Raw genomic sequence first — 10,692 nt, 5'->3', positions numbered from 1 at the left:
GTTCAACAACATGATCATAATGTAACTGCCTGATGAACGAAGCAATTATGTATAGTCAGTTCGACTGTCACTGTTGCACCATTTTCATTCTTCATATCTTTCTGTCTCATAGGAAATATTTTTTCAAGTCAATGATCTTGACAGATAATGATGTGGGCCTTCAGCACGCCCCAACAATTGCTGATACGATCGTTCAAAAATGCATCAACAGTCCTAATTCTGAATGGGTTTTCAGCATGCCCCTATATTTGCTTCTTGTTAATCTGAGTCTTCAAAATACCCCACATGGATCTGTCTGAAGTGAGCTTTAAAATGCCCCAATATTTGCTGATACAGATGTTAAAAGTGTGCTCAACATTACTTCTTGTTGAGATGAGCCTCCAAGAATGCCCAAATATTCATATTACTGTGAGCCTTCAAAATGCCCCAATATTCTATTTCTGGTTGAAATGGGCCCTCAAGATGTCCCTCTAGATTTATCTGATTCACTCTCAATCTCTGTTTGACTGGAATGTCATGATCCCCACGAGGTCCAATTTTGACAATGAATTGTTGTAGGTACTTGTAGCTTTATTCGTGCCCCAAATCTATTTATCTTGAATACTCTCATTCTGGTGTCACTAAACAGCAGTGTTGTCAAGTAACTGAAATTCTCTTCATGTTATCACAAACTTAAGAAGTATTCAATCATTCTAACAGAAACGTCTGAGATATGTGTCTTCTGAATGAGGTGACCATTTTCTGTATCTGGAGGGATTTAGTCAGACAGTTAAATAAAAATAGCTTGGTAATCCGTTCCAGGCTGACACAGTGGCTTATCATCTTTCAGTGAAAGCCATATCTGAAATATACTTTTCTGTGGGAGAGAAACCAATTTATGCAAACAATAATCTGATGGAGAGGCAAGTCTACATATACAATGGTACAAGCTCATCAAAAATCTGCACCCATGCAACATGTTGATTCTGATAACAACTCATCTGATTATGAAGCGATCTTTCAGGATGATTTCACATATATTGATAGTTCTTCTGATATCGAAGAAATCATGAATTCTGATTCTGATGAGGAGAATAAACTGTTATACTTGACAAAAATGTGATTCTCAGAGGCTGAAGCTTCAATATCCATGGAGAGATGTGGTCCAGATTCATCACTTACAGAGTTGACAGATTTTATATGTGCTGCTCAAATGGCTAAGGCTGCTGACACACTTCTTTCAGGAGAAGATAGGAAGCCATTATGCAATGATCCCAATTACAAGAAAAGGCGAAACTTGGGCTATGATTTGTGGGAAAGGAATAAGCAAAAGAAGCTTGAAAAGAAACTTCTTAATGAAGACGATCATGCAGCTCATCTTTTAATTCCAATGATCGGTTCTGGGGTTCCTACCGAATCAGATCAGATAACTCAAAGAACACTTCCAGAAGATGCTATTGGGTCTCCTTATTTCTACTATGAGCAAAATTCATCTTTCAAATCCAATGATTGATTTTGGAGTTCATATCAAATCAGATCAGATAACTCAAAGAACACTTCCAAAAGATGCTATGAGCACATTCCTTTCAAATTCAATGATTGGTTCTGTGGTTCATACCAAACCAGATCAGATAACTCAAAGAACACTTCCAGAAGATGCTATGAGCACATTCATCTTTCAAATTCAATGATTGGTTTTACCAAACCAGATCAGATAACTCAAAGAACACTTCCAGAAGATGCTATTGACACATTCCTTTCAAATTCAATGGTTGGTTTTACAAAACCAGATCAGATAACTCAAAGAACACTTCCAGAAGATGCTATGAACACATTCTTTTCAAATGCAATGGTTGGTTTTACAAAACCAGATCAGATAACTCAAAGAACACTTCCAGAAGATGCTATGAACACATTCCTTTCAAATTCAATGGTTGGTTTTACAAAACCAGATCAGATAACTCAAAGAACACTTCCAGGAGATGCTATAAGTATATTGTATTTATTCCAATTAAGGTTTGGACTGGGATATCACAGTACTTATTAGATGTAAATCCATAATTTGTAGATTCGAAACATTTTCATGCTACTACACTGACAAGGGCTATATTCATAATTCTGCCAATTAAGAACATATTTTCTCTTTATTCTGCTTCTTCCATGTGCTGATGCTTTTCCATTGACAAAGAAATAATGGCCTTCCTGGGATCCAAAAACAAAGTTGAACTGTTTATAAACATGTACAGGAAGTGCCAAATTGATAGAAATGATCTGTAAGGCTCTTGAAGCTTATGACAATGAATCACATTCAAATGTCCAAAAGTATGTTCTTGATGAGTGCTGAAAATAGAATCTAGTATGGGTTGGAAGGAATAAAGTTGCTCTACTTGTATCTGATGAGGTGGAAATGCTTCTAGGTTTCTCTAAAAACCATATACAATAATCTGTATAGAGACATGTTCCATGGTGGTATCAATGTCATGTCTCTTTTCTCTGGAATCAGTGATGCAGAGATTGCCTTCTATTGTCTTGGCATACTTTTAAAAACAGATGTGCAAGAACTGAATGATGATCGGTTGGAGCAATTGATGAGTAGATTTGGCGAATTCAACCTTGTTGTCAGTGGTATCCAGCGTAACAACTTTATTGGAAGAAATAAACATCATTCATGGGCTTGAAGTTTTTTGTTGGTGCATTTACTTGCAATGATTGCGACAACAAACTGTCTCTTCTGCTGCTTCAATATATCTCTCTTTTCGAATTATGGAACGGTTTAGTTGACAGTAAAATTTGTCATCTTCAACTTTTGGAATCCTGTAACCAATGTTACCCTATATAAAAGGCCTATAAGGGTAGATTCTGTTCCAATGTCTTATTCTTTGCCATAAGTCCTCAAATTCAAATTCAGCAATCTTCTCAAGGACATAATGAATATCATCTTGACAAAGAAAATGATCAGCATAGAAGAAGTAGCAATAATGTATCAAGACTTGAGCCAGCATCACGGTATAACCAGAGTGCAGGTAGTGACTTGTTCATGGCTTTATGATGTAATCTTTTAGAGAACATGAATTGATGGTTGGGGAAAATAATCTTTCTGGTGATGCTTATCGCCCTCAGCATGAGATAAACGATAATCTTTCTTGATGAATTGCTAATGTCATAGGAGAGTGTCACAAGTTCAATTCTCCAGACTTTCTGGCTTCTTGGACCACTTGCCTTCAAAAATGTGAAGCGCTTCATTCTTCTGGCTTCGTTCATTCTTTTTCTACAACAGAGGTAGAATAAGCAACAATTGCTTTAAGGACCTTCCTCATTTGAGACTGTACTGTTTGAAAATGTTTTTTTTCTCCTTTCTTTATTGAAGAATGAAAGAATTTTGCAAAGTATTACCCCTTTCAGGTTCACAATATAATCGAATCATAAACAATGAATTTAATGAATATCAAATAAATCAACTACACTTTTAAATCATTCAAAAATATAATCCTATGGCAAGTGTCAAAATTATTGACTGATTTGAGGTGTAGGTTGATTCTGGTATAGTAAGGTCTCTCAGGTTTTCAGGTTAGTCCAGCATATATGTCTCTTTGGGCTTCCATTGACTTGAAGAAATGGTTGTTATGCTCATCTTGTAGAGATACTTCTTGATTCCAGAATCTCAGGAACGTCTTTGGGATGTGTGGTGCTTCATTTAAGAGCTTAAGATCATCTCTTATGTCGTTTGTTGCATCATTCATTATTCGAGCCGCCTTTTTTAGGTTTTCAACTCGAATCCTTCTTTGGTTTCAAGATGTTATTTAAAAATTTACATCTTGAACCCCCCCCTTTATCATATATCATGCATTAAAGATTTTTAAAAAACAATTTTTGCAAATAAAAATCAATCTTGGAAGGCAGAATGAATTCTAAAGATATCATTTTTTACTTAGAAATCTATGTATGATTAGAATGGACTTTTCAGGTACGTAACGTAGGCCATGGCTTATGGTTACGAAAGAAAGGGATAAAAAGGCCCAAATAAGTGTTTAAGGGTAACCAAACCAAGGATCAATTCATTCTGATGCCATCAATCTTGCCTTGCTTAACTTGGATCTGCTTTGTTGGGGATTTTTCCATAATCTGGATCCCTCTAGACTGCCAAATTTTGGATTCATTTCCATTTTCTCATATCTTAAGCATTTCTTGCTCTTCTTGTTTGTATTTGATCAACCTTGTAACTTGAGGCTCAATAATTCACCCATCTTGATTCAATTTTTTTCTTTTTCTTCTTTTTTTTTCTTCTTTCTTTGCTGGATGAGTATAATACTTCAATTGCTTTGAGCACCTCCTTTTACTTTTGCATTTTGGAGGTTTTCCATTATTCTTGATTAGATTGATCTTCAATCACTCTGTATTTGACATACTTTGTAGTTCAAAACTTTTATGACTTCATGGAAACTTGTCTTCGTAATAAAACTGTATTGACAATCTTTATTCTTGTGAGCCAATATCCTTTACCTTGCCCCCAATGTAGAGGGTGATCCTTGGTTAGGGTTGAATTAGAAGAAAAATTATTCAGGCTCAAATGGGGACAACAAAGGATATATATATATATATATTAAGGGATAAATGAAACAATGCCGTTCATCATCTCATACACAGAAACCTTTGTAAAAAGAGGTATCCACTGGGGATGAATATTCAAGATTAACTTTATTTACATGAAAAAAATATAATTAATGCATGATATATTTCTTTCAATCAATCACTTTCCCCTTCTTCTTTGAGTATGCCCTAATCACTCGAAATTATCATCAATGAGTTGGTCCATGATGCCTCATCTCGTCTCTTCTTGCAGTAAGATTCACGGATAATTGAAAGTTTGGTTCTTTTGAGGTCTTTTATTTTATGATGGTTTTGTGTTTGAAAGGATAAAAGTGTGACTCTTAAAGTCATGTATATGGTGAAAGGGGTAATATCATAAACCAATCGACTCTACCCGAGAAGGTAAACATCTAGAGTTTGTGTCTCAAAAACAGGTAGAGACATTTCTTCGGAATCTTTGTAGTGTCAAAATTTAGTTTTGGTAAGGGTCAAGTAGTTGGTATTGGACGGGATATTGAAGATATAATTTTACCACTTGCCAATAGATCTATAACTTTTGAAAAATTAAAAGAATATTTAATCTACTTGATACTCAATAATCTCAAGATTAAAATTTGATTCCTTGCTCATAACCATAAAAGCAACACAATATTTATTTATTGCACAAAAAGCGGAGAAAGGAACAAAAACAAGTTCAAACAAGATGCTGAAAATAGAAAAGTACTACAGTGGTAGATAACACTTCCACTTATTTATTTTATTATGCCTCATTACTCCTATAATGGTATGTAATAGGATCAGGGTTCTTTTCTTCATTTGCCCCCCATTTCTTGATCATTTCTTGTGTCAAAACCCCTTTGTCAACAAGCATCTCAATTTCTTTTAACAATGGCCTACAATTGCCTGTAGAATGCCCTTTTACCCCCAAGTGGAAATTACAAACACTATCTTGATCATAGCTATGAGCAGAAGGGTTTGATATCACTTTAGTTGGTCTTGGTGTGATGTATTGACCTTTAACCAAATGAGGATACAAATCTGAAATGGAAGTTTGGAATACTTCCAAAGTTTTTCTTGATCGCATGACTTTCTTTGGTCGATCCGAACAATTACTTTCTCTTTTTCTTTTGCAGTTGCGGGGATTTTGGATGCGACATACATTTACATCATCAGCTTTTGTTTTCTGATCAATTGGGCTCTTAGATATGACTTTTGAGTTTTCTTCATTGATTACATTCTCAATTAAATCTCCAGTTGTCACAAGATTCTCGAATTCCTTTGTCGGATTTGCATGCATCAACTCGCGGAAAGGAGCGGGAAGGGAATCACGAAACATACGTGATATCTCTTCTTCTAACATGGGAGGTTGAACTTGTGCTGCCACTCCTCTCCATCTTAGGGCATATTCTTGAAATCTTTCATTGGTTTTCTTCTTTATTCTTCGAATATCCATACGTGTTGGAACTAAGCCTTTAACATATCGATATTGTCTCAAAAATGCATCAGCTAGATCTACCCATCTCTTGATCTGTTCTTGGGTCAACTGATTGTACCATACTATTGTTGGGCCAACAAGACTATCATGGAAAGAGTGAATTAATAAATCATTAGAACTCAAATATCCTTCCATTTTTCTGCAAAACATTCTCAAATGGATTAAGGGACAACTGGTGCCATCATATTTCTCAAAATCAGGCATTTTGAATTCATGGGGAATAATCAAATCTGGAATCAAGCTGAGCTCTCTTGCTTCTAATTCTTTGTGGTAGGCACTAACATCTTTCATGTTTCTGATTGCTTTCTCTGTTCTCTTGACTTTCTCCTCATATTGTGAATAATTAATGAGGCTATTCTTTGAGTTTGAGTGGGATGCCCCAGGGTATATTATCTTTCTCGACTCTTCAATCTGATAGCACGATTTCTCTATAGCAGTTGTATCTTCTTTATCAGATTCCATTCCCTGGATAATTTGATCTGATCCATCTGGTACTGAATCTGAAACTTCTTTCCTTGTATCCCGAGGTAACCCTGTCAATGGTTCTGGCCAATGGTCTTGTAGTCCCTCATAAGATTGCTCTATTGTTTTCATGATGATGGTACAGTAAAATAAATGAATGATCTTGGTTTTTACTGTTACAGAAACCTTTCATGAATTATTTATATGTTTTTATAATTAAAGTACATGACAGTACTTAAATAAAAATGTGAAAAATGCATAAATGGAAAAATAAGAATGCAAAATGTGCAATTCAAAGATATAAAACTAAAAATGAAAATGCACAAATACAAAATGTAAATGTATGTATGAAAAGGTGTTACTTAAGAGTGATCATCTTAGAACAGATTTCATTGAACACAAAAGCTTCAGTACATCAAACAAAACTTTTACATGTAGGGGACAACCTTCAACAAAACTTTACATATAGGGAATAACTTTCCCATTTTCTTCTCTAAAACCAAGTTAGATTATCAGCTTATGGGCCATATTGCTTGTCTGGACTGCAGCTTCTTCCATGACATTCTGGGGTTCTTTCATCTCCTATGTTAATTCTTGGAGTTGATCATTTTCCTTTGCGAGAGAACATTTGTGTTCAAAAAGTTTTTGGAGAAGATCTTCATGTATGTTGCAACTCTTTTTCAATTTGGTGACCCCTGATATCCACTCTTCTGGGGTGTTTCCTATACCAGCATTTTGAAAGGCTTGACTGACCTTCTGGAAATCTTTATGTATGGTTTCCATTTTGGTGTTCAATTTATCGTTTTCAATCTTCAAATGATGTATTTGAGCTTCAAATCTCAGCAAATCTTCTTCTCTCTGGGCGCCCCTACTGATATTCTTACCTTTGAAGACTTTTGGTATTAATCTATCAAGACCCTTGGTTACCAAACTAGGTCGATCATTTATCATAAATTGTAAGGTTCCATGATCCAAAAGACTTTGGACTCGGCGTTTGAATGCAAGACAATTCTCGATGGTATGCCCTTGAGCTCCGGTATGATATTCACAATGAACGTTAATGTCATACCAATTCGGATACGGAGGTTGGAACGGTTTTATATAATATGGATCTACTTCTCGTGCTTCAAGTAGCTTCTCATACAACTCTTTATATGATATGGGGATAGTATCAAGATGAGAACCACCTTTTGTCTTGGATTGAACCTGAGTTTTAGTCATTAGGAGCAGACCAAACTTTGATGATTTCTGATCACATGATTTCTTCTCATCTCTGAGAGCTTTTACAGTGGTCACCATTTCTTTGGTATTTCCAGACGATTTGTGAATACGAATGATGACTGTCTGTAATTTCTCAAGTTGGTTAGGATCAGAATTCCCTTGCATATCTGAAATTGCAGGATTATCTTTATTAAGCTTTCTCTCTTTCTGTGCAGGAATCTCTTCTCTTTTGGCCAAAACATATATTCTTTCCATCATCTTGGACATCTGCTCTCTTATCTCACGTATCTCCTTTTGATCTTTAATGGGCATACAATCTTTGGGTGCATAGCTCTCATCTATCCTTGGAGTTCCCTGAGGATGTCTTTTCTTGGCCGCATCATATTTTGTTTGATCATAGAACTTTTTGTCCATTTATGATTTCTTTCTAATTTGATGAACAGTCTTTTCAGTTAACACCTTTTGTTCATGATCATGCAATGCAAACAAAAGAAAACAATATAAACAAATTAGAACAAAAATAACATGCATAAGAAAAAAATAAAATGGTTAACCAACTAATTGAAAGAAAAAATTTATTTATCATGGTATATAATAAATCCTAACCTCATGCTTTCTAATTCCATGCTTTGTTTGGAAAAATTAACCTAACTGCATGATTTCTAGTTCGCATGCATTTATTCAAGAAAAGGAAATAAAATAAATTAAAAGCTAGAGCTTATTTCTCCTTTGTGTATACCTATGAACAGAGGTTCAGTATTGTCTTAGATTAGGTAAATCTCTAGAGTTTATTATATGCAGAGTTTCAGTTCTAGGAGTAAAGGTACTCGAATTGTCCTTGTTGATGCCTCTTTGGGCTGTCAACCCTCAATCCTAGTCCATTACAGACTTAAACGGATCGAGTTCAATTCGAGGGGATACATTTCTCTATACCTGACACGGAGAATAAATTCTCACGAAGACATAGAGCATATGAACCCCGAAAGTTACTTGCTAGGTCTGACACGGAGAATAAATTCTCACGAAGACATCGCTTTCACTCCCACTTAAAAGGGACAAGCTCAATTATAGAGCTTCATGTTATGCAATGCAAGTGTTGTGTGTGAGGAGAAATGTTCATACCTCTGACAGAAAAATAAATAATAAAATACTTGCAATATAAATAATATATATAAATACTATAAAAATAATATGTATATATATATAAAAAAATTATAAATTAAATATATGAATTTTTATAATTAATAGAGACAATTTATAATTGATTTTTAAAAGTTTGACCGGTTCCCAGTGGAGTCGCCAAGCTGTCGTAACCGGTTTTCGTCCGGGCACAAATTTTAAATACTTGGCGGGAAAAGTGATGTGAATAAATGGTTTTAAAAATAATTTGGGAGTCGCCATCGGCCTTTTGGGTCAGGTAGGTCGAATACCTAAAAATTATCTTTTAACAGAGTTTTTAAGAAAACATCTGTTAAAAGATGAGCTGATCTGCGTTTATAACCAAAAATTCTTTCTTTTTTATAATAAAAAGGGTTAGTGGTCGGTTACGTTTAGGGAAGGATTAGCACCCCTACAACGCCCAAAATTGGTACTTTTTAATTATAAATTGTCTCTATTATTAGAAATTTAAAAATTCAAAATATATTTAATTTATTATCCTATTTTCAAAATTATAATTATGAGGAAAAAAATAATTTATATATATTTATAAATAAAATGTTTATTTATTTAGAAATATCAGAAAAGGACTTCTAGGTGTCTTAAGACAGCTCTTTTCTTTGATATTAATAAATATTTAAATAAAATTAAATTATAATTTTATATAATATTTAAAATACCAGAATAGGACATCCAGTTGTATTAAGACTGTCCTTTTCCTCGATATTGAAAAATAAATATTAAAATAATTTATGGAAAAAAATAAATAATAATAAAAATATTTAAATATATAAACAAGTAAAATTAAAACAGTAAAAATAAAATTAGAACTATATATCTAAAAGCAGTAAAATAAATGAAAATATTTAAAATTAGTGACTAAATTATAATAAAATTAAAATTAAAAACCTAATTCAATATTAATTATTTAAAATTACAGGGATTAAACATGCTATTTTCTTATTTAATAATTTAGTGACTAAAATAAACTTATCTAAAATTCGAATATAAGATTAAAATAAATTAAAAATATAAACTAGGGATTAAAATATTATTTATTAGAGTTAAGGGACTAAATATATTATTTATCCTAAATATTTAAACATACAGGCTAGGACTAAAATGAAATAAAATAAAATTACGAGACGAAATTAAAACGTATAAGAATTGATTTTAGTGACAAAAATAGAAATTTACAAATCTAGGATGACTACGCGAGAGGTTTGACCCGTGCGCGAAATTACAGATATACCCCTGCCCAAAACGGCGTCGTTTGGGAGGGGTATATAAGACCAAATGGCTGGCCCGTAGGGCCAGCATCCCTCATTTCCTCTCTGCTTCGTCTCTCTCTAACCGAGAGAGTTTATAAAACTCTCTCGCCTCTCTCTAACCGAGAGAGTTTCCGGCAGTCGCCGGACACCGTACTCCGGTGTCGGTCTCCACCGCCGGCCACCACACGCGGTGGCCGGATTTTTCCTAAATACCCCAAATAACCTCCTAAACCCTATTAGGCCGAATCCGGCGTTAGTTTCCCCTAAAAAACTCCCGATCGGAGTAGATCTGAAGAAATACCTTCGGGTATTTCAAATAGTTTGGTCGGCCCGTAGCGTCTTCGATCACCGGTGGCTTCCTTGGTAAGCTTTCCTTTCTTTCTTGGTTTCTGTTTTGGTCTGGTTGTTGGTTGCTGTTCGTATCTCTCTCTTTTTTGTTCTCTCTTCGTCTGTTTTTCTGTTGTTCTCCGTTGCTCTCTGTGGCTGTCCTTTCTTTCTTCCAGGTGGGGTGGCTTTTAT

The sequence above is a fragment of the Hibiscus syriacus genome, unplaced genomic scaffold, assembly GCF_006381635.1.
Source record: "Hibiscus syriacus cultivar Baekdansim isolate YM2019G1 unplaced genomic scaffold, ASM638163v2 tig00116964_pilon, whole genome shotgun sequence".
Classification (NCBI taxonomy): Eukaryota; Viridiplantae; Streptophyta; class Magnoliopsida; order Malvales; family Malvaceae; genus Hibiscus; species Hibiscus syriacus.
Note: the sequence above shows the minus strand (reverse complement) of the source record.